This window comes from Podarcis pityusensis, assembly GCF_964106645.2.
Source record: "Podarcis pityusensis genome assembly, chromosome: 9".
Taxonomy (NCBI): Eukaryota; Metazoa; Chordata; class Lepidosauria; order Squamata; family Lacertidae; genus Podarcis; species Podarcis pityusensis.
Genome location: NC_138034.1, coordinates 40148910 through 40171419, shown reverse-complemented (window position 1 = coordinate 40171419; position 22510 = coordinate 40148910). Strand labels below are relative to the sequence as shown.

At 46.3% G+C, this 22510-nt stretch overlaps 1 long non-coding RNA gene across 3 annotated transcripts; it reads left to right on the top strand.

Moving 5' to 3' along the window:
• The first annotated feature begins 1137 nt into the window (after positions 1-1137).
• On the top strand, positions 1138-21954 carry LOC308485882. 3 transcript variants are annotated; one of them, XR_013990800.1, is made up of 6 exons: positions 1138-2008; positions 3068-3145; positions 4998-5088; positions 7011-7122; positions 17831-17995; positions 21000-21954. It is a non-coding gene; the product is annotated as an uncharacterized lncRNA (long non-coding RNA). The 3 variants fall into 3 exon arrangements; XR_013990801.1 differs by lacking the exon at positions 21000-21954 and having other exon boundaries at positions 17831-19553; XR_013990802.1 differs by lacking the exon at positions 21000-21954 and having other exon boundaries at positions 2985-3145; positions 17831-19553.
• Positions 21955-22510: the final 556 nt, after the last annotated feature.

Sequence of the window (22510 nt, the reverse complement as noted above, 5' to 3'; positions counted from 1 at the left end):
ATGAGCATTATGATTATTTTATTTTAATAAAAGTATCTCACGTCTTAATCTGGTGAGGATAGGAAAGGCAGCCTCAACATTTACTATTTACTAGTTAACTATTTACTAGTTAAATAGTGTAGATTTTTTTTCAGGCATCGGGGAGCGTCAACGTGCGACAAATGTATTTTGGCAAGAAAAGAATTCAGCAAAAGGCGCTGTCCAAAATATAGCTCTTTTAGTGATAATTTTTTGGTCCACAAGGGATGGATGAAATATTAGCGGACCCCCTTATTTTTCGTTCTATGTGTAATGGGGGATCCTGTTCAGAAATCTTGCAACTCGGTTGAATCTGAAACTTGACTATAGCTCACAGTGAGGAAGAGCAAAGACGAGGAAGAAGAATGGCGACTATACTGTATAGCTCTGAAGACAGGACAAGCCCCGAAAAAGCACGAGCCCCAATGCCTAAGGACTGCAGAGGTGGAGGGGGGGTTTGTCCAGAGACCTGCGCAAGGCGAGACGAAGTCTTTGCACTTCCTCTTGGCCCTCTTAAATGAGCCATTCACTTAAAGGCTATTAATAAATTACACGGCAAATTATTAAATCCAGATAATTACAAGGAATAAGTAAGTAATCATTCGTTATCTCAGCTAATTACTGCGGGTCACAGTGAGCTGGAATGTGAAACTCTCCTCGGGAATTGAAATTAACTTCGCGCAGCGAGGCTTTGCTTGACATCCCTAGTCTGCAGGCGCGTGGCAGCTCCCCTGCGAGGCCCGGCCTCGCTATTTAACTTGCAGAGAATGGAAATAAAATTAAGTGGCGATAATAGGAAGCTGCTTAGAAAGTCAAAACGCAGAGAGACAGAGACAGAGAGAGAAAAATCGCGTCTTTTTTAAAAAAGCAATCTGGAAACATCAACCAGTCCTATATTTTTATATCTATATTATATGTGAGCTAGGCCTGGAAGCCGAAAGTATCCTACGGTCACGCCTTTAATCGCCTATTAAAGGCAGATGAAACCGGGGCGCCAAAATCGAGGGCGAAGGAGCGTCCTCCCTCCTTTCATACTGCAAAAAAAGGGAAGGGCTCTTGGAACCGAGAGCGCTCAGGGAAGCAGCGTGCGCTTTGTTTTGAAGACAATAAAAGCCTTCATCTCGTAACTGCGAGAACCTAATGAGGGAGCAGTGTCGCCTCTTCTGTGGATCTTTCGCCAAATCTCGCCCAGAGCTAATGTCAGGATTCCCACATCACCTTATTCAACACGACCCCCGCCCCCCCTTTAAAGCGTAAGTGTATTTTTGTAACGAGCAAATCTACAGTGCGCACTACTAGGTGATCACCTCCCTTCCTTTCTCTACATCTAATGTTTTAGTGCACACACACGCTGTGGATGGGAAGAGCATGTTTTTAATCACATATTGGAGAAGAAAAAGGAGGAAAATCTGAGGCTTTTTATCAGTTGTAATTAGGTGGACAGTCTTCCGCCCCTTCCCTTGCTGGAGCCTGGGATGATAATTAAAATTTAATGAAGCCTGGGACTGGAGGGAGCCTCGTCTGGGGACTCTGGCATGGAATATTTTAACTGTACATTTACACCCAATGTCTGGTTTCAAAGACGTGACTGCTTTTAATCTCGAATTAGAAAAACCACAGACCTGAAATGAAACATTAGACGCTTTTTCGGCTTCTTTCCCCTTCCTAGAGTCCTGTCACCAATCGTGTTTCCCTTTTTTGTCCAGTAACACACACACACACTCTCACACACCCACACCCCTACCTCGCTTCTCCAATTACACGTGCGTTAATAATACATGGCTTTGATAGGGAACGGGATTCTGGTGCTTTTGGATTTTCTCGCTCTCTTTTTCTAAATGGGGTTAATGCAATATTAATCGGTTGCGGCTGTTCTAAGAATGCGCAGGGTTTTTCAGGAACAAATCGATGAAGGCTGGGGATGGCAAGAGCAAAGGCAACCTCTCTCCTTGCGGTGTAATCTCGCTTTCAAACGCTCCCAAAGCTTTGGGTGAGTAAGATTGTCAGTTCTGTTTGTGATCCTTTGACGAGACGCCTGTTCGCGCAGGTAGAGCGAGCGAGGGAGGCGAGGCAGCGGCCTGGCCTGTAGCTGGTACGCTGAGAGGCGGGTGGGTTGGAGGGAGAAGGAAAGAAGGAAGGAAGGAGGGGACGCCTCTCCAGGCTTTGCTCTGCTGCTGAACATTAATCACAGCAAACCGCCCCCCCTCCCAACAGCAAAGTCCCCACCGCTGGGAGAACCGCAGCCCCAGAACTGGGTTGAAGGCAGAACCAAAGCCTGTACAGCTTAGCTAACTGTCTCGCCGCCTTCGCCGTACTCTTTCCAACAAATGCCTCTCCACAAGAGACCCCGGCCCTTAAGTTCCCAAATCAGTCACTCAGAATTAAGGGCTGTTTTAAGCCCATTGCCTCTTAATAATCGCGGCCATTTGAATTCTAAGTTGGCCTCGCCATTTCCCTTCCAAGAAAATGCCATGGAGAGCTCAATACATATATTATCCTTAAAAAAAAAAAAAAAAGACATGAAACTTGCATATTCTTGGGCGAGAAAAAGCACGACTTAATTTACGCCCTGGCCCCTTTCTTACTTCCCAGCCTGGGTTGAGAACGGTCAATTTTAGGTCCAGATTTGTCAACATGCTTCGGGAATTAAACGTGGTCTGCATGGTATCATTTACTGCTCTTATATTCCGCCTTTCCTTTAAGGAAGTTAAGGCGGCCAAAGTGCCCCCCCCCCGCATTTCCTCACAACAACCCTGTGAAGTAGGTTGGACTGGAAAGCACTGGCCCAAGGTCGCTCAATGACTTCATGGCTTAAGAGAGGGGTTTGAACTTGTGTCTCCAGTCCGACACTTCAACCCCACCCCAAAATATAAGCTCTCTTCTGGACTTTCCCTTGTTGCTGCGAGGTCTATTGAAACACGACATTTTCGAATATGCTATGATAATCTCTTCTTCTTGATTAGCAGACACCTATCCAAGCTTCAGAGCCCTCTGAGATTATTCACTGTGAGTAATTCAACTGCAGCTTTCTGATTTTATCTTCGTGTAGCATACGGATGTGAAACCAACAAAACAGTCCTGGAGGGAGGACTTGACTACACGGTGGTATCGAAAAGACGACTGTCTGGTGCGTTCATGGGCAACTTCTGAGCGCTGGCTGAAGAGAAGGTAACACTCCGTTCCTTTTCCCAAACGACACACTCCAAAGTGAAATGGAAAAGAACTGTCTCTCTGTGTGCGCGCGTTTGAAAGAATCCTGTAGGATTTGCACCCCCAAACGGTTAGTTGCTCTCTGTTTCTTAAACTTTGGTTGGACATTGTCCCGGATCTTCCCCTAACGCAGCAAGTTAATCCCGCCCTGCTGCATATATTCCTGCCCGACAGAGGCTGGCTTTAAATTAAACCAATGAGCCCCAGGCGGAAGCAAAACGGCGGAGGCGTAGCTGAGAAGAACCGATGCAGAACCGCAGCCGGGGACAGCGCCATCCACTTTAATGAGAAAAGGAACCGGGCCTTGGGCATTAATAAGACAGAGATCACTGGTCACTCATTCATTCAAAGCTTGCGAGCCCTTCGGGGCAGAGCCTCTTAGCTCCCTCTCCCTTCAAAATAAATAATGTTCAGCACGACCATTGTCACCCCTCCCCCCACAATGGCTGACATAATACCATGTGGGGTTTGTAGCTCGGTTCTACTTCAAGTATATTAGTTGCCCTAGCAGTACAGACTCGGGCCGCTATGATATTCGTGTCTGTGTGTGTGTGTGTGTGTGTTTGTTTGTGTTCCTTTGACGAGACGCCTGTTCGCGCAGGTAGATACACCTTGTGTATCAATTAACGTGAGAGCGAGTCCCTCTCAATGCCATTTGCTAGAATTACCGGAGAGGGGAAGGTAAGGGCCTTGATGAAAACAACCCAGGCCTCCACCAAACCCCCATTTCAACCAAATCTTGTCCACTTACAAAACAAAAAAACCCCGACACGTTAAGAGACGGTTCCTTTTCTGTTCTCCATGTTAAAGTGAACACTACTCAGGTCAAGTGAAAGGCTGCAGAAAGGTGAAAGAAAGATGAAAGCCTGTAATAAAGGGCAACTTTCAAATTCCTTACTCAGGAGAGAGTCAATTTAAGTCAGTAGGCTTACTTCAGAAGTAAATGTTTTGAGGTTAAGGGCACCCTGGCGAACTTTATCGGTTCTGCTTCTATGCTACAGAAATGTCTCAGATAGAAGGCAAGCAAAACAGCAAATTTAGCAATGAAGCTATTGCCTGTTGACTAAAGCTCAATAAATGAGAGCATCCCATTTTTTGGGGGGGGGGGGGACACGTCGCCCCCCTTTGATTGCCCTCCCTTGCACTTTTTTTTGTAAGACTTAAATACGCCATACCAATAAGTTACTTGGGAGTAATTACCCATCGCAGAGATCTTTAAGCAGCTCCTTAACAGAGCACCGCACCCCTATAGGAAGCAAGGTCAGATAATTGGCACTAGAGTCCCTTCTTCACCTTTAAAAAGGATAGTGGTTGTTCATTTCAACGCTCCTTTGCCCGCGTCATATCATGAATAGAAGGGCACTATTTGATGGTTAACTAAGACAGCAACCTTCTGTAAAAACAGTTCATTATGTTGACCAAAACGACGGAGGAGGATGAATTTCTTTTGACCTTAACAGCAAGTTAACTCTGCAATCCTAAAGATCTTTGCCCGGCGGTGGAGGGAGGCCTGCTGGGCTCGGGATTCCACGTAAGCATATCTATCTCGGGTTCCTTTCAACTTAGTGACCTGGGCTCCTCTAAGGCAGCCCGGGTAGGCTGTAAAAATGAATTCTCTGAGCTCCGATCTTGCTTCCCTCTTTAGCACAGATACTATTGGACCTTCGCTACCCCTGGGAAATGAGGAAGAGTGAAGGGTATATTGAGGATGTGCACAAAGCAAGGGGGCGCTATTCTGGGTTTTGATCTCCTTTTGCCTCCCCTTGCAGCTTGTGGCTTGGCTGACTTGCTGGAGCTATCTTCCTTGGAAGCACATGGGTGCCCTGAAGTTGCTCCTCACTGTACTTCTCGGAACCTGCGGTAAGTTCACATCGTCTGCGCTAGTGGGAAATGACTGATTTGAATGAACGCTGGGCTTGAGTGCCTGGTTCCTCCCAACTCCATGTTCCCACGGGTCTGATTCATGTCCCAGAGGAGATATTCAGCGGCGGAACACTGTCACAGAAACAGTGCAGGTAGGGAAACCTTTGGCCCTCCGGATATTAGAACTACAACTCTCCTCAGCTCTAGCATGCAAGGCCAGGGATGACGGGAATCGCCGTTCAGCAACATCTGGATGGCTACAGGTTCCTCACGCCTGTCTTAGTGCAGCAAGCTAAAAAAAAGTGTGCTTAGAAATGAGGGCATTTTTCCACCTCTGGTTCCATTCCGGCTTCACAAAACCTCACGAGGCAGGGAACAGACAAGGCCAAATAGAATCGCGGATCTATAAGCAGAGCGGACTCGGAGCACACATTTCAGAGCCCCCTCCTCGCGCGCCTCCTCTGGGGTTGCCTTGACCAGGAGGAATCGATCATCAGTTAGAATTACCACCGGGTGGGGGAGTTGTTCCGTGTTTCGTTTCAGACAGAGGATAACAAGGCGAACGCCCCTGTCCGGTTTTTTTTTTCCTGAGGCTCTAATAAAGGCAAAAGCGCAGGTCCCAACAGAAGGAACCCATCCAGCAAAAGTTAAGCGCTTTGTTTCAAATTATTAACGCGTCTACTCGGTAGTAAACAGGATTCAATTCAATTGGGTAAATGGCCATGGGATTGCTGCCTAAAGGTGTGTGGAGGATGATGTGAGTTTATTTCCCACCCTTCGTCCCGAAGGAGCCCAGATTTTTTTTAAAAAAAGCATTTACAAAGCGGTTAATCCTTTACAAAAATCTGAAAGCCGCGATCCTGCTCAACTGATAGGGGTGTTTCTAAATAAACAGAAATTCTAGCCTGCAGTGAAGGATCCGTCACTGAGCAAGAAGGCACGAACAAGAGGCAAGTTGCACTGGCTAAACATTTACCTCTCCCTTCCGCTAACCTTTATTTCTATTTCAGCTCCATCTTCGATAACGTCTATATACCATCAGCCCCTTGAGCTCCTGCAAAGCTAGAGGGAACGTATTCCACTTATTATAATGTAAATGGGAGCTCATGTGGAATGAGTGTTTGGTGGCCTTTTCAACAAGGAACTAAACGCAGACTCTGTGCATTATAGTTAGAAGGAAAGGAACACACATGGAAATTTGTCAGGAAGAAGCATCACGGGGACGACTAGTTTTGGTTTTAAATAGAATTAGGGAGGATCTAGAAGCCACGGCTGAGCACTATTAAAACCCTTTGATTTCAATGGAAGCTGGCTTAACACTCTCGGTGGAAATAGTAAGGAGTCCAAGGTATTCCGGCTTGGAAGTGGGGCACACTGAAGGACACAGCCGCAGGTAAGTTTGCACTGAGAATCGCCTCTTTGACTTTGGCTAGAACTCATCCTAAGGGAACTAGGGAGGGAAGCTGCCTTAAATTGAGTCCGACCACCCGTCAAGCTAGCTCAGTCCTACACTGACTGGCAGCAGTTATCCCTCGGTTTCAGGGAAGAGGGTCTCTCTCAGGCCTGCTGGGAGATGCCCAGGATTGAAATAGTAGCTCTTCCCACTGAGCTACGGCCCTTCCCCCAAAGGGTAGTGACTCCTTGCGAACTTTTTGCCCATTCTTTCCAATGGAATAAAGAAAGCCAGTCCGCACCACTCTTCCTCTAGTTTGGAGACTGTCGTCCTATTCTCCCCAAACAATTCAGACTTGTTGCACTATCCAGAGCGGATGCGCGTCTTTCTCTGCAGCAATCTCAAACATTTGTGTTCAAGCAGCTCTTAATTAATCCATTGCTTAGACCTCGCCCCGCGCGGAGGACGTGCGTCTTTGGATGTGCATAATTCCACTGACTTCCCTGTGTGCTCCTCGTTCCTGCAGGCGCTGCATCGCTAATATTTGAGAGCAATACCGCATGGAGGAGAGTCGCGAGGTAACGGAGCCCCATTTCATTCATCCAGCGAGAGGAAGCGTGTATGCCCTCCGGAAGAGGGTAAGTTGGCGACAGCATCTCTCGACTCATTAGCGCATCCCTGTTAACTTAAAAGAAGTGGCAGGCGGAGAGAACTGTCTAATTGAGAGAGAGCAGGGTTGTATTTATTATTATTATTAATAATGATGATGATTAGGGATTTATTATTATAATTAGCAAGGGATCTTAATTACCGCCTTCTGACTGTGCTTTATAATGTTCCAAAAGCAGAGTGTATTCTGTGAAGGTGGCAGATGCTTGCTTTTCTGTTTCGGGGGTTTAAAAGAGTTAATTGATCGGAGGCAAACTTTATGAAAGCTTTGCAAAATCCAGCCCCTCTTCCATCTTCAGGAGAAATGGATTAATCTTCAGTAACATATTGAACACATTGGAGCCAAAGCTAACCGGCCTTTAGTTCTTTCCTACCATAAATGTTCTTTGTCAGTTCCATCTCCTAGGTATAGCAAGGCTCAGATTTATGAAATTTGCCTGATGTGGAGCCAACGTGTTGCCCTTCAAGTGTTGCTGGACTATAACCGCCATCAGCCCCAGTCGTCATGGCCAATAGCAAGGGATGATGAGAGTTGTAGTCCAGAAATATCTGGCGGCCACAGGTTCCTCATTCTTGCAGTCGTCTCTAGGACAGAACTGATCGATGCAACTCCAAGAAAATAGCAATGATCGCCAGAACTGAACCGAACAGCTCTAGAATTTGATGAATGGGACTTAAAAGGGAATACTGAAAAAGCGAAGAGTGCCTTTGTCTCCCCCCCTAGAAACCACAGGCCAAATCTTAAACCTCTGGAATTAGAGATCAGGTTCCAAGGAAAGGCTTCCAGCTGGAAGCAATTCACCGGTGGCATGAACCAAACTCTAAGGTCACAGCTGTCGCCTGCTCTCCAAGCCTATATAAAGAGCAGGTTGCAGTTCCATCACCTCTCCTTCGCACCAGACACTTTTTCTTGACAATAACTCTAGAGGTTTGTTCGTCCCTTGGAAATGTGGACAAGAACCTCCTGCAGACGCAAGTCCTTGGAAGAGCTTGAGGGCGTGGCTTCCGGTGTCCCAAGATTCCAGAAAAGTTACCTCCCATGCTTCTCCTCTGACTGCACGCGGGATCCAGAGAAATCCTCCCACAGAGATCTACCGGCTTCTGCGTTGGGGGCTTGATCGCATAGGAGTGAAGGGTCAACGACGGGAAGGGAGGCTACCGGGGCAGTGTTTCTTGTTACCCCCCCCCCATCCCGCCACCATTCTGGAAACCAGTGGCCTGCCATCCGGAAGTTGGTCCATCCAGTTTTCTAAATCTTTTCAAGTAGGAAGAGTAGGGAATCGAGCGCTGTAGAGCCACACACGCCCCCCCACCCAGGCTCCCAAGGAAGGACTCCAGCAGCAGGTAGGTTGGCAAAATCCAAGGCGTCAAGCAGGGCCTTCCAAGGCTGGCAGAGCTGCCGGTTTTGCACAAAGAAGTTCAAAAGGGGGCAGGAACTCTGCGCGTGGGTGGATACTTCCTCAAAGGCCTCGTACGAACTGCAGCGGGGGTGGGGGAGAAAAGAGCGCATCACTCCTCGCGACCTCTGTTTGGAACATTGGCCGGCTTGCTCAATTTCTTAACTGGAATCAGTACGGAAGAAATAAGCCGAGGCTGCACATCAGAGCATTTCCTGAGGATCAGAGGTGACTTCCCTGAAGGATGATCCGGTCCTGCACGAACTCAGGCTTCCAGCTCATTCTTACAACCCAAGAGCTACTTCGCAGGACACCTTTCCCCTTCTGTACTTCACTGTGTACATCTTTCCTGCCACGTATTTTTGCTGCCTGGACACGTGCGGCTAAGGAACAAGAAGCCGGCAGAGACTGACTGGCCTACAGGGGGCGCCCGACCTTACCAGCAGGTACAAAGTCTCAGGAATCAGGTGCCACCTCTGCTTGAGCCGTTTGCCCTCTATATAGAAACAGGACAGAAGTATGAGAATAGTTAGACCGACAACCTTCTTCCTAGGAACCGTAAGGGGATAGGCTAGGTAAGTTAGGAATGCTAAAGAAAGAAAGTCCATATATTATTTTTTTAAGTCACGACTCTCCCCCCTCCTTAATAATATACAAGCACATGCTTCCTACCAATAACTACAGACTGGATGAGTTACAACCCCGGGGCAGACAGGAAATGACAAGGGCTTTATATAAAGAAAACTGGTAGGGAGAGGGTCAGTACTTTGTGACAAGGGATGAACTCTTTTTTCAGAAGCACCTGTTATTAAACACTTGAGTGTTGCAAATCTCTTTTCTTAAAACGTGTTTCTCTTTTATTTTTCAACAAAACACATTTCCTATTTAAAATAAGATATAAATATTCAATCGTACAGAACAGGGATAAAGAATCTGCGTCCCTGCGGATGATGCTGGGGTTACATCTTCCATAATCTCTGACCACTGAACATGCTGGCTGAGGCTGATAGGAGTCCAGCAGCATTTGGAGGGCCACAGAACTCCTGGTCTAGAAAACACAAAAGTTTCAGGAAATAATTCATTCAGCCTAAGGGAACAAACAAGTTAGGATAGACAATTGGAGGAGGGGTTCTCTAACACACCTGACTTCAATAGGGAACAAAGAGATTTTCAGAGATGTGCAGATCCACAGGACTCATCCTTTGAACTATGGACCTGGTAGGAAGGGAGTCAAGAGAGCAAGCAGGCAGCTTTCTTTCCCAGATAAGCCATTCACAGTCAGCTGAGAGGAGGCCCAGCAACTCTGTGTGCCTCCTCAGTGAGTCCATATGACCTTTGCATGTCATGGAGGTAGTTAAAGAAAGCCGAGAGCACTGGGATTAGATGTGTTGCTGGTACGATGGCATCTGTTCTGGTAGGTGAGGTAATACAATGGGTAAGAATCGGATGTCTTTGCAGAATGGAGGGTAGGAGTGTGCATATCACATGAGTACTGACTCCAAACAGACAGGTAGATCCCCATGCATATGTAGCTTTTCTCTTTTAAACCTTGATGTGTTCACAACCTTTGGTTGTGGTGGAGAACTGGCTGTGTGAGGAACATCAAGAATACAGGCAACATGCTTTCAGAAGAATTCAAGAGAGCCAGTGTGGTGTAGTGGTTAAGAGCGGTAGACTCGTAATCTGGTGAACCGGGTTCGTGTCTCCGCTCCTCCTCATGCAGCTGCTGGGTGACCTTGGACTAGTCACACTTCTCTGAAGTCTCTCAGCCCCACCCACCTCACAGGGTGTCTGTTGTGGGGGAGGAAGGGAAAGGAGATTGTGAGCCGCTTTGAGACTCCTTAGGGTAGTAATAAAGCGAGATATCAAATCCAAACTCTTCTTCTTCTTCTACAGCAACAAAGCCTTGCAACCCTTTAAATACTAACAAATGTGTCATGGCATAAGGTGTTAGGATTCTGTTCCAGGAAAGTTGTTCCCATTTAGTCTTTAAGGTACTACAAGACTCTGTGGCTCTTGATGCAGGACAGGCAACAGGGCCATCTCACCCTCTAGAAATTGGGACAACTTCCAAGTGTCTTTAAAAAGTAGAAAGTGAGGTTGGGAACAGTCTCTGAATTCCTTTGGGTGCAGCTTGGGTGCTTTCCAGCTCTCTCCACCCAGAATAATAGAATCTTAAGATTGCAGAGTTAGGAGGGACCCCAAGGGTAATCTAGTTCAATGCCCTGCAATCTCAGGTGACCACCCCAATCTCTGCTTCTCCAAGGAAGAAGAGTGCACCACTTCTCCTGGGAGTCTGTTCCACTGTCCAACAGCTCTTACTGTCAGAAAGTTTTTCCTGATGTGAAGTTGGAATCTCCTTTCTCTTCACATGAAGCCATTGGAAAGAAACCAGAGATGATCAGCCACTGCATTGTTGGTGCTAAGGGAATAAGAGCTGTATCAGCGGCAGAAGAGAAGACCATTTCCCAGCATACACGTGCTTTCTGCGCTTCCCGGCCTACCCTTTGGTGTTTTGCTCACCACAAACCTGCTGCAATGTTTAAGTCAGAGAGCTGGTGACTTGCCCCCACCATGGCCACGGGAGGGTCTGGATTGAAGCCTCAACTTTCCCAGGCAGTGAAGTGGATCTGAAGGGAAGAAGGAAGCTGGACAGCCATCTAGCCAGCCAGCCCGATGGATGGATGTAGGGAAGTGCACGATGGGAGGCTGTGAGTGGGACTGGAGGCCAGAAGGGGCAGCGCTGGAGCCCCCGTGGCTGCCGGGGTGTTTCCCTCCCCTCCCGTGGAGCAGCTCCCTGTCCTCCCATCTGTCGCGGCTGCTCGGCCTCGGCCTGCTCGGCTCAGCCTCCGGCCGCCCTCATTGTCTCGGCGTCGCCCGGCACAATATTTACTGCTCCACCCCCCGCGTGACTTTTAGCTGGAAATGCCACGCGTTGTCTGCCCAGTTCGGTTGCGGCTCTATTAATCATCTCCACAAAGATTGCCAACAGGCAGGGCTCTCTTGGCTTTCCAGTTTATACAGAACAGGATCATTTACATAAAGTCCTTAAGGCAAATAACTGTTGGGGCTCTAATTTATATCTGATCGAAAATTAGCCGTCATTATGCGCTCCATTAGCTGCGTCTTTAATGTGCTTCTAAGCACCATTTGTCAAGCGGCTTGTTAATATCCTTCAAGTCTTTAAAGTTGAGAGCTCATTAAAGAGTGCGCTCTGTTATTGATGTAATTTAGATGAGTTTGGAAGAGCAAGTGCGCCATGCCTTGAATGGACAACCTACAAGAACAAGGGGGCGCGCGGGGGGAGAGCGAGGCTGACTTGGTTACAAAGGAGGCGAGAGGATTGCGGGAAGGAAAATAGAGAAGGAAAACTCCAGAGCCTCCTACTCTGAAAGCTGCGCAGCAGGAGAAGTCCTGGGCCTGCACTGTTTGCAGGACTAACCGGACCAACGATGAGGAGCTGAGACGCTCCAAAAAAAGGTGCTGCGTAATATACTAGTCCTCATTGACTGCACAGCCTGCGCTCCTTCAGTGCCCCTTGTAGAAGCTTCTCCCTTGCTCCGTGTGTGTGTGTTAGAGAGAGATGTCTCAACCGATTCCTCTAGTGAAAATGTCTTTAAAACCTAAAAAAAGCTCACTCAGGATAACAAGGGTCTGCATTCATTAGTTACCCCTTAATTTTAATCTTTTGGACACTGTCCTTCCTTATTCATTTTCAGCGTGGTTAAAGGTTGAATCCTCTTCCCGGGTGTCGCTGTTCTTCAGTAGCCAACAATGGGTATTGGGTACATATTCCAGACTTAAAGAACGTGGACTAAAGTAGGCACGAGTTTTTGTGTAGGTGTCTCGGTGTGGAAAATGGCGATTTTAATCCGGGTCTATGATTGTACCTAGATTAGTTATGTATATAGCGCCGCCCTTGTGGACACAAAGTGGCAGTGCCCCAAGGAGTCTAAAAATAAAATGAAAAACTAAAATTCTGCGCAGGGGAAACGACAGAGGAAGTGAAGGCAGGCAGCAGAGACAAGACAAGGAAGCAGTACAATAGGGCAGGCACTTCTGAACCCTTGTCGCGCGACCACCGCCCCGCCCCCCGCCGGTAAAAGAGCGAATCATCGCCTTTGGAAATCTCCAGGGATCTGCCTCCTCTGCCTTAGGGTTTTCCCAAGTGAGCAGGAAGGGAGGATTCACCACCATGAATTCACCCGGAGTTTCTTGTGGCTGCTTGTAGCGGGTGGGGGAAAGCCCATCTCCAGCGCAGCTGAACCTAATTTGACGGAGGTACAGTAAGCCCTCTTAATTATGTACATATTATTACATTATCTATCAACCATTCCATCAGAAGAGCATCAAGGGCAATAAATTACCCCTGTTATTTATCTAAAAATCCATACGTTCTGTCATCTTTTTTTTCCTGCAGGATATTATGTTAGTGAAAGATAATAAAGGGAAGCCCATTAGCCCCGGCATTAAATTGTCGCTGAGTGCAACAAGCATTTCACTAGCTCAGATAAATAAGGGAAATCTGCATACAGCCTCCGGGGCCCCCTCCGTGGCTCGCCATTAACCACGCCAGCCCTTCCTTCAGTTCAGGGGCTGGGAAGGGTAGAGATGAGGCAAGGGAAAACGAGGGGGGGGGGGAGGAAGGAGATGAAGGTCCAAGATCTGCTTAGAAGAGGAGGGATGGGAGACATTGTGGATCTGAAGAGGAAATCAAAGGATTACAGGTCTTCTTAAAAAGGATGTCTTGCTTTCGACAGATTAGTCGAAAATGTATCCACCCCCTTCGGAAAGGGTACAATTAAAAATTCAGTCTCAGGGCAATACCTTTGTTAGGGCAAGCAAAATGTCACAAGGTGGTGTACAAAGCAAAGCACGTGGGGGCCAAATCTCACCAAGAAAGCGAGCAGATTTGCTAAACTGGAGCCCTGGGCTCGGTTAGGCTCCTCTCTAAGCCCTTCGACGTGAACGCTCTCGGCGTCCCGATCCTATTGCCCGAAATTTGTCGGCCTCCTGTATTCCATGAAGCCGAAGCCTAGACCGAACGCGCGGCAGCTTTGTATCCAACAGCTCCCAATCCAAATAAATTTAATCTCCGCCCCCCCCCTTTTAAAATGGGAGTCTGATGGCGTCGTAAAGCGGTCCGAGGAAATCGATCCGCGCTCCCCGTTCCCTCTCTACCTCTTGGCACGTTGATGCACCTGACAGATGAAATCACCACAATTAGCTCGGGCAGTTCGCTGTCTCCTCCTGGAAGGAAGAGCGAAGGCAAATCTGCTGGAGAGCAGAAAGACCCGATGACGAAGAGGAGCGAACTTTTCTCGTTCTGTATTTTGTCTCTCCTCTCCACCAGACGGCCAGGCGCTGGATCCATCCTGTATGGTGACCGTGTGATAAAATCTCTCTCTCTCTCTCTCTCTCTCTCTCTCTCTCTCTCTCTTTCTCTCTCTCTCACCCCCACTGCGCCCCACCAGTATACTTTTATGTTACCATGCGGGGCCGGACTCCGCTGTGTGGCGCCCGGGCGAGGGAGGCCCCCGCAGGAATAAGCCCCATTTAAGGACATCTCGAGGTCACCAAGGCGCGCGGGGCCTCGGAGGCAGCGGGAATCCGCGGGCGCCGTTTTATTGTTGGTCGGCACCTCCTTCGCGGCTGCCTTTTCCGGGATTCCTCCGGGCGAAAGTAATAAAGCGAGTAATTAGAATGCTAAAGACAGATGTAAATAACAGGAATGAGAGCGCGCTGACAGATGAGCGGCTGGGTCAAGGCGAGGCAGGTCGGGAGCCCGCGTGGTGGCAATGACACGGTGCCAGTGGCCCGAGGCGCCGAGGAGGGGGACAGCCGGCCGGGAGGGAGGCAGGCAGGCAGGCCAGCCAGGAGGGAGAGCGCGAGCAAGCGAGCGAGCGAGGCAGCCGGCCCATTGTTAGCAGGCAGGCGAGGCGCGCTCCCGAGGCGGTGCTTGCCAAAGGCGCGCCCAGAGCAGCAAGGAGAAATGGGAAGGTGCTGCCGTCTGTGTCATCTGCATGCTGTCCCCCTCTTGCCACCTGCAGAGGTGCCCCTTGGCTTCCTCCGCCTGAGGTGGCTGCCTCAGTCCGTCGCATGCACAGGTCAGCCCTGGAAGCGCAACCCTTTTGCAGCAGTACCAGCTGCCACTGCCCACCTTCCCCCAGAACTGAGGCCTCAACCCATCAGGGATGGGCTTACACCCCAATACTAATCACTGATAGGTCTATATTCCAAGACCCAATCCCCGTGCCCCAAATGGCACTGGTTGCGTGAGGGCAACTTCACACAACTGAACTAGAGGGTGCTGTGCCTGAGCTGAGTGAATCCATGCAGCATTTTGACTTGTGCTGAAAACAATCGAAGCCCTGGTATTTAGTAGAGAGGTGCGGAGAGGAGGGTTGAATCACAGAGCATCCATTAGTACCCTTTGCCCTGCTTCTGACCTGCAAGAATTCCTTAGAAAAACTGGAGAGACTTGATTTGGTCTGAGCAGCACTCAGAGATAAAGAGTGGGTAAAACTAGGAGAAAGGGCATCACCATATTATGGTACACCGGACAACAAAACTGGGTTAAAAGCAATTAATCAAATACAAAACAACTTCAACTGTTGCAAGTAACTCAGCCGCACTAGTCTCAGTTTAAAGGTAACTTCAGAAGCCATAGGCAGGCGTGCCAACAGGATTTTCATGGCTTGGTATGCTGTATATGGATCTGACCCTCAAATACACTTGCAAAAGATGACATAGCTTTGCATAAAATTTGCATATGCTTTGTGTCATATGGACCCAGGTTCACTAACCTTTTTATTCACATGGGTGCATTTATGAACAAGAAAAATTGCCACAGACACCATGCACGGACATCACATCCAAGCACACACCACAACCTAGTTTAGTGACTACAAAGTAATGTTTCTTTCAAGCCTAATTCCAAGGTAGGGGAGGAAAGAGGACCTTGCAGGCACCAGGAAGGGTCCTTGTGGCTCATATGCACCCTTAGCAGGGCCGGATTTAGGTATGATTTGATGAGGCTCTAAGCTACTGAAGGTAATGGGGCCCTTTATATGTCCAGCTGTCCTTTGTCAACAACAAATTGTCACTGTTTTTGTGTTGAATATATGCTATATGGTAATTTATGGACTTAGGTGACTTGGGCGTGCGCAGGCTCTGTGCTGCCCAAACAGTCCGCCTGCTGCCTCCCCCCCCCCACCAGCTGTAGGGCAGCTGAGTGGGAGGAGGTAGGCAGACCCCGGAGGCCCCACAATGCGCCCCGTCCCTATGGGTGGCTCGCCCTGTCCCAGGTGCCCGAGCGGCTTTCTCCATCACTGTATGAGTGGTAGAAGAGACAGAGCATTGAGCACAGTAGCCAAATATCTCCATTGTCTCCTCTGCTACTGTTGCTTTGCTGCACTGAATACTGGTTGAAGTTTTAACAGTGACAAAACCTTCTAAGTTGGAACCATTCACTACAGTGGAACCTCGGGTTGCGAATGTGATCCATGCGTGAGGTATGTTCGCAACCCGCAGCATTTGCAACCTACAGCGCCGCACCTGTGCACACGCGGGTCACGATTTGGCACTTCTGTGCATGCACAAAGCACGATTTAGTACTTCTGTGCATGTGCGAGTACTGAAACCCGGAAGTAACCCATTCCGGTACTTCCAGGTTCTGCGCGGTGTGCAACCCAAAAACGCATAACCTGAAGCATCTGTAACCCGAGGTACCACTGTACTCTTAAACCTTAAAAAGTATTTGCAGCTGCAAAGCAGCCGTGGCACAGAAACGCTTCAGGGCTTGACACTCAACAATGCCTTCTTCTAGAACGACCATTTGTTCTATTGTGCACTTTTCCAAAGTGATATACATTGTCAGGTGGAGGACGGCCCTGAAGAGGTACCACACACCCCATCTAGGCTTGCCATACATCAAGAAAATTCCTGACATGTCTTGGTTTTTGGGAGGTAAAAATGGCATCGGGGGAATCGGCAAAATGTCAGGGAAAACCCGGATGTATGGCAACGTGATGGAAAGAGCAGTGGAAACAGCTCTAAAAGCTTAAAACCCCAATTTAAGGGGAGTTTTCCCACCAACACAATTTGTGTTTGTTCCCAGTGGCTGTCAGGAATTTTACTTTTTGAAATATGGCAATCCTACCGCATCAGGGTGGCAAACGCTAAAGAAAGACAAGAAGGAAGAGGTCAGCGAGTGACAGGGAAGGACAACATTGCCCAAGGCATCAGTCTATCTTGACACTGGCATTGTGTAGATTGGCAATTGTTTCTGACTCCCACTTGTTTAACCGTATGTAACAACTTAAAAGCTTTTCCTTACCCCCCAATTAGGCCATTTGAGAATCTCTGTAGTAGCACAGATGTGTATGCGAGTCACCACTGTGCATGGGGGCTGTATGTAACTGGATCTGCCTGTGCTCCCATTTTGCACCTGGTTCTGCCCCCACAGGCAGAATTTTGCCTGACTCAAAGTAGTGGATTGAGGGTTCTAATAAAAAAAGAACCCAAAGGAGTTCATGCAGATCTGAAGTCTGTATTTGCAAGAAGGCCGACACAGGACTTCACTGTACACCCCAGAATTATCTGTCAAAATGGATATGTTATTGCAAGACTTATTAACTATAAAATATCATTTATATTCGCTTCAGTACTCTCAGCCTTTCCACAATCCACACTACTGGGGTAAAGTTTTAGTTAATGGGCAGTGGGCATATATGTTTTCAATGGGATGTATTCCCAGGTAAATTTGCAGGATTGCAGTCTTAGTTCATAAAATAGTCTGACTGTTTTAACCTGGGGCCTTTTGCATTGAAAGTGTGTCCTCAGCCACTGACCTCGCCACTCCTAATAATGTTATAATTTCTCACATCTCTAATTCAAAGGACCTGAAGTAGCAGAGAAAGACCCCTGCCAGAGATCTAGGGCAGCCACTGCCAGTGGTTGGGGGGATGTCACAGAGGCCAGTTGATCTCAGGTGGCAGGTTTTATGACTTGGCTTCTGTGTGTGCATTCTTCGCTCCACAGTTGTAAGAACTTTTGAGCATAGTTAGTAACAAATAAAATGGAAACCAAAACACTATTGAAAAGATTCTAACAGTTTGTATCTCCTCAAATCTCCATTTTTTCCTTAAATGATACATATAACCCCACTGTATTTTCATGTATTTCTCCTTTAAAGGAAGTTTTTAATGTGTGTCTTGAGTGTTCAGTTGCTCGTGTACCCATTAATTTCTTTTCTTTCATTTCTTTGCTGAATACCTAGGTTATTTCTCTGAAGAAATGATGAGCATCACAACCAACCACCCATGGTCTTTTATCTGGCTGTTCAACGTTGATAACCTGGGTCAATGTGCCATGAACCATTCTGAGCATCTCTTCATACTGCAGTGAAATGGGGAGAATAATCACTACTCAGTGTTCAGAAGGTGTAAGTATAGGCCAGGTGACAGGTATCTGAGTAATGACAACATATAGTCAACAAGATGGAGAACTTTGTATCATGCTACAGCAGGCACCAGGTGGACAGTTTTGCGTTGACATTGCACAGATACCCAAGAAGCACTACAAGTGTTAAATTAATTCATGATTGTTTCAGTGGCTCATTGATGGGTTTGTTGCTTCCATGCAGATGACAGAATTGTGATCACACCTGTTGTCATGCCGGTTGGTGTTGTGGATTTCATAGCATAGCCATTCATTGGGACACAGTCAGTTTCTGGTGTAGTGGAAATCACTGCGGGCAGCTGAGGTGACAGTGGAATAACTTTTAGCTGGGTGCAGAGCTAGTGGAAATTGGTTATATACTTGGTGACCCAAGGAGAACCAAGTAGCAGGCAATTTGTTTCCTATTCAAACAATGTAGCTAATATATGTACTTCGTTAATCTGCTTCAGAGCATATTGACTGCCTCAAATTACATATTTAAGTATTTTAATGCTGTCAAAGACTTCTGTAGTGTCTATGTAAACGTTTGGGAGCCATAGCTCGGTGGTAGGGTGTATGTTTTGTGTGCAGAAAGTCATTGGTTTAATCTCCAGTATCTTTAGGTAGGGTTGGGATTAATGTTCTTGTCTGAAACTTGGAGAGCCACTGTAGTGAGCCACATGGAGCTACTGGTCTGACTCAGTATAAGGCAGCTTCTTATGCTCAAAACAAGATATGCACAGAGAGGAAGTTAGTCATCAGGGTGCTAGGATAGCCATAGCTATCAGAGACCAGTGTAAATTTTAAAACCTTTTTTTTTGCAATAGATTTTGAAATTAGAAGAAAAACCACCCCAAAGCAAAGCCTACTTTGGTTAATGGGCAACAAAGGAATCATATGAACCCAAGCCAAGGCTAAGAGTAAATAGATAAAGCTAACAGACTTGGCCTAGAGAAATTACTTCACAGCATATGAATGAATCTTTCAGGTTCAAGTCAAAAAGAATACTGCTGAGAAACTGCCCTTCACAGGATATGTTTTCCCACTTCACACACTCCTCTCTTTCCATTTACTCTGGCTCCAGCAAATAGGTCAACATGAGAACAGGCCTCTACAGCGGTGGCTCCCTGTTTGTGGAATGCTCTCCCCAGGGAGATGCACTTGGTGCTATTTTTAGGTGCCAGGCAAAACCTTTTTTTAAACCTGGTCCTTTGTTCCTTAATTTGAAGGGTTTCACATAGCTGTGGGGCAGGTTCTGTAAGACCTGTCTTTTATTTGTATAGATGTGGGGTTTTTTGTTTTGTTTTTATTGGTTTGTGTGTTGTAATTGGTTTCACTGTTTATGCTGTGTTGTGTAAGTCACTTTGGGTTACTTTTGTGAGTAAAATGACATCACAGTAGTAGTAGTAGTAGTAGTAGTAAAAATAATAATAAATAGTGGCATGAACAAGACACACAGTGAACAAGAGTTTCTGTTTTGATGTTTATCTTGCACATTTCATTGTAAAAGCTCCGGTATTACTTTTAAGAAAGTTTGAATGGCATGCTTCTATTTTTGAGAACAAATAAATAAAGTTGTGATTGTTAAAAAAATGTTTGCAAGGTGAGAACCTGAAAAAAAAGTGAAACATTTATTTCCTATTAAAGAAGGAATTGGAATATTCATTTTGGTTTAACAAGCCTTTCTGCCAGACTGTTAAACTTCTTGGACTTCAGGATGGATTAAATTCTTTAACCTCAGCTAGTGACTTCTCTCAATTCCAACTGCGCCCATATTTCACTTCATTTTTCAATTCCCTGCACTTCTGAGGGTTTGATGATGTGATTTGTAGCCTAGTGCGCTTGTTCTGCAGGACCCTGTCACTGGGTATATGGAGCTGTCCAGGGTACTAGACTGGAGAAATACAAGTAAGGCTATTTCTGACATGGACCTCAATTTTTGGTAGTCTGTTACACAACATCTTAACAAGTGTCAGTTGAAGTTATGCACAGAGAGAAAAGAAGAGAGTCAAGTACAGTAAAAATTAAGTACTTACTGTGGTAAAGAATAAATGTGTGCTTAGCTTGCTCACTGAAATAAATGGGACTTGAGTGTGTTTAACTTTGGCTGGGAGGTAGCCCAGGCTTTAAAATTCATTTTTATCAGCAGATGACCTGCTAAACCTGCCCTGAAACACAAAAAGGAGGGTGGGCTAGGGCTGTTAGAATGCAAGCAAATGAGAAGAAGCAGATTCACAGGTATATACAATGTACATAGTTTCAGTTTATTTTGCCAACAATCAGTGCTTTGCTTTGACCTTTGTTTAGAGCCACGGTTTCCTTCTGTGATGCACAGGAAGACTAGTCCAAATAATCAATATGATTAAAAAAAATCTCTATGTTGCATCTGGGTGCATAGCCCACTAAGGGCAGCTCCCAATATCATAAAAATACACGAAGCAGTGCAACTTATTTTCTTCACTCGTTGAAGCTTTTTACTTGTTATGACAATATAAACCATTTATTTGGAGTATTTATATGATCTGGAAGATCTATGATCTTAGGTACAGCAAACTTTATAACTGAAGGTTCATTATAGACTTTTGCTTCACCTGAGACACACTGGTTGCCTTCTCATATTGTAAGTTGTTCACACAAGTAAGACTACCTTGGTGAATTGATGCAAGTGAGCCAAAGTAGGATCTCAAGTAACCTTAGATGAGGCATGGTTTGTGCATGCTTAGTACTGAAGTGTTCTGATTTAAAAGCAGGGGTGCACAACCTGCAGCCCTCCAGATATTGTTGGACTACACCTCCCAGCATCCCTGATCACTGGCTATGCTCGTTGGGGCTTTTGGGAGTTGTAGTCCAATAAACACCTGGAGGGCCACAGGTTGTGCACCCCTGGCTGAAAGTAATGGAGCACAAAGGGGTGAGAATTAGCATTACTTAACAATACTGCAGATCTATACTTGATTTGGTGCAGTGGGCACAAATCTGAATCCTTTCCAATGTATTGTTTATTCCAGGAATGGGGAAGCCTTTCTTTAATTCTGAGAACTGCATTCCCTCATGGGCAACCTTCCAGGGTCACCAGGCCAGTTGTGAATGGAGCCAGGTACAAAAGTGGATGAGCCCAGAGGCAAAAACTGGGCAGAGCAACGAATGGGACTCGAATGTCTACAGAAGACTACATTCCAGGTTTCTATACCCACACCTTTCCATCGAGGCAAGCAGGAGGCATTATTACAATTCCAGCCAGGCCAAAGTACTTGAGAAGGCTACAGAGCAGGACCAGTGAGGGTGTGGTCTAGGAATGTCCTGAGGGCTAGGAAGAGTGTTCTGGAGCACCCCACTTGTTCTCTGGGACTGAGGCTTCCCACCCCTGGCGTAATATCAAAGGCATGGCCAAGCTGGCCAAACTGAAACCTCACAGGGTCTCTTACTTCTTATGCAGTGTATTGTATCATACACAAGAAATATACATAGGTTACTATGATCTGATGGCTTTTATTTTGAAGAAAGGATGAAAGGAGGAAAGGTAGCTTATTTAACTGATCTTTTGTTCATAAAACAATTATAGATCTATTTGAACAATGGAGAGTGCTGGGGCAAAGATATATGTTTCTCTAGAGATTCTTTCATACCGCTTTCCTGTAAAACATCTTTGACTCAAAGCAGTCTTTGCTACAGCTGTTCTAATTCTGTCTTCTTAAATGCAACTCGCAGCCATTTGATGCTCTTTTTGATGAAATGGAATCGGCTGGATGAAGAGAGACACTAAACACGGGTAGTCAGGTTTTACACAGAGCAGTTGATATCTCATTTTTGTAATAAAAATTGCCATGGCTCCCAGGATTATTTCATATTCACAAGAAGCCACCTTGTCAAAACAAATAAATAAAAAGAAATCCTTTGACTTGATAAGGCTTTATGCTCATTTACATCATATTGTCAATAGGGCTCATATATGTGAAAAGTTAGTCACATTAAATGCTAAAGAAGTAAAGCTAATAAACACTTGAACTAAACTTGCTTTCATGTGTCATATTTATCTCAAAGCAAAGTGGTTGTGGCAACTTCCAGTTATTTGTTGTGTTTATTTAAGCATCATTTGATATCATGGTGGTTGTCTGTCATGAAGGTCAGAAGGAAGCTACAGGAGATGCAAGGTCATGTGTAGGTTGCGCTCTCTCTCTCTCTCTCTCTCTCTCTCTCTCTCTCTCTCTCTGTAAAAAGCATGTCCTCCTAGGACAGTACCATTCCAGAATGCTAGGGAACAGCACGACCAAATCCACATCAAAAGAACTCCTTTCCATTTGCAAGCTAGCAAATTGGGAAGAGAAGTTCTAGCCTAGCCTTGTCTGTAATCTGCTGGCTTTCTGTGTGAATAGTTTGTTTGTTTTTAATGGAGGGGAGAATTCAAATACCAGATTCCTTTACATGCTTTTATTAATTTTAACATTTTAAAACTTTAGTTATCTGGCCTTATTTATCTTTTCACCTAAATTTAAAAACAGAGGTTCCAAAACAATTTGGG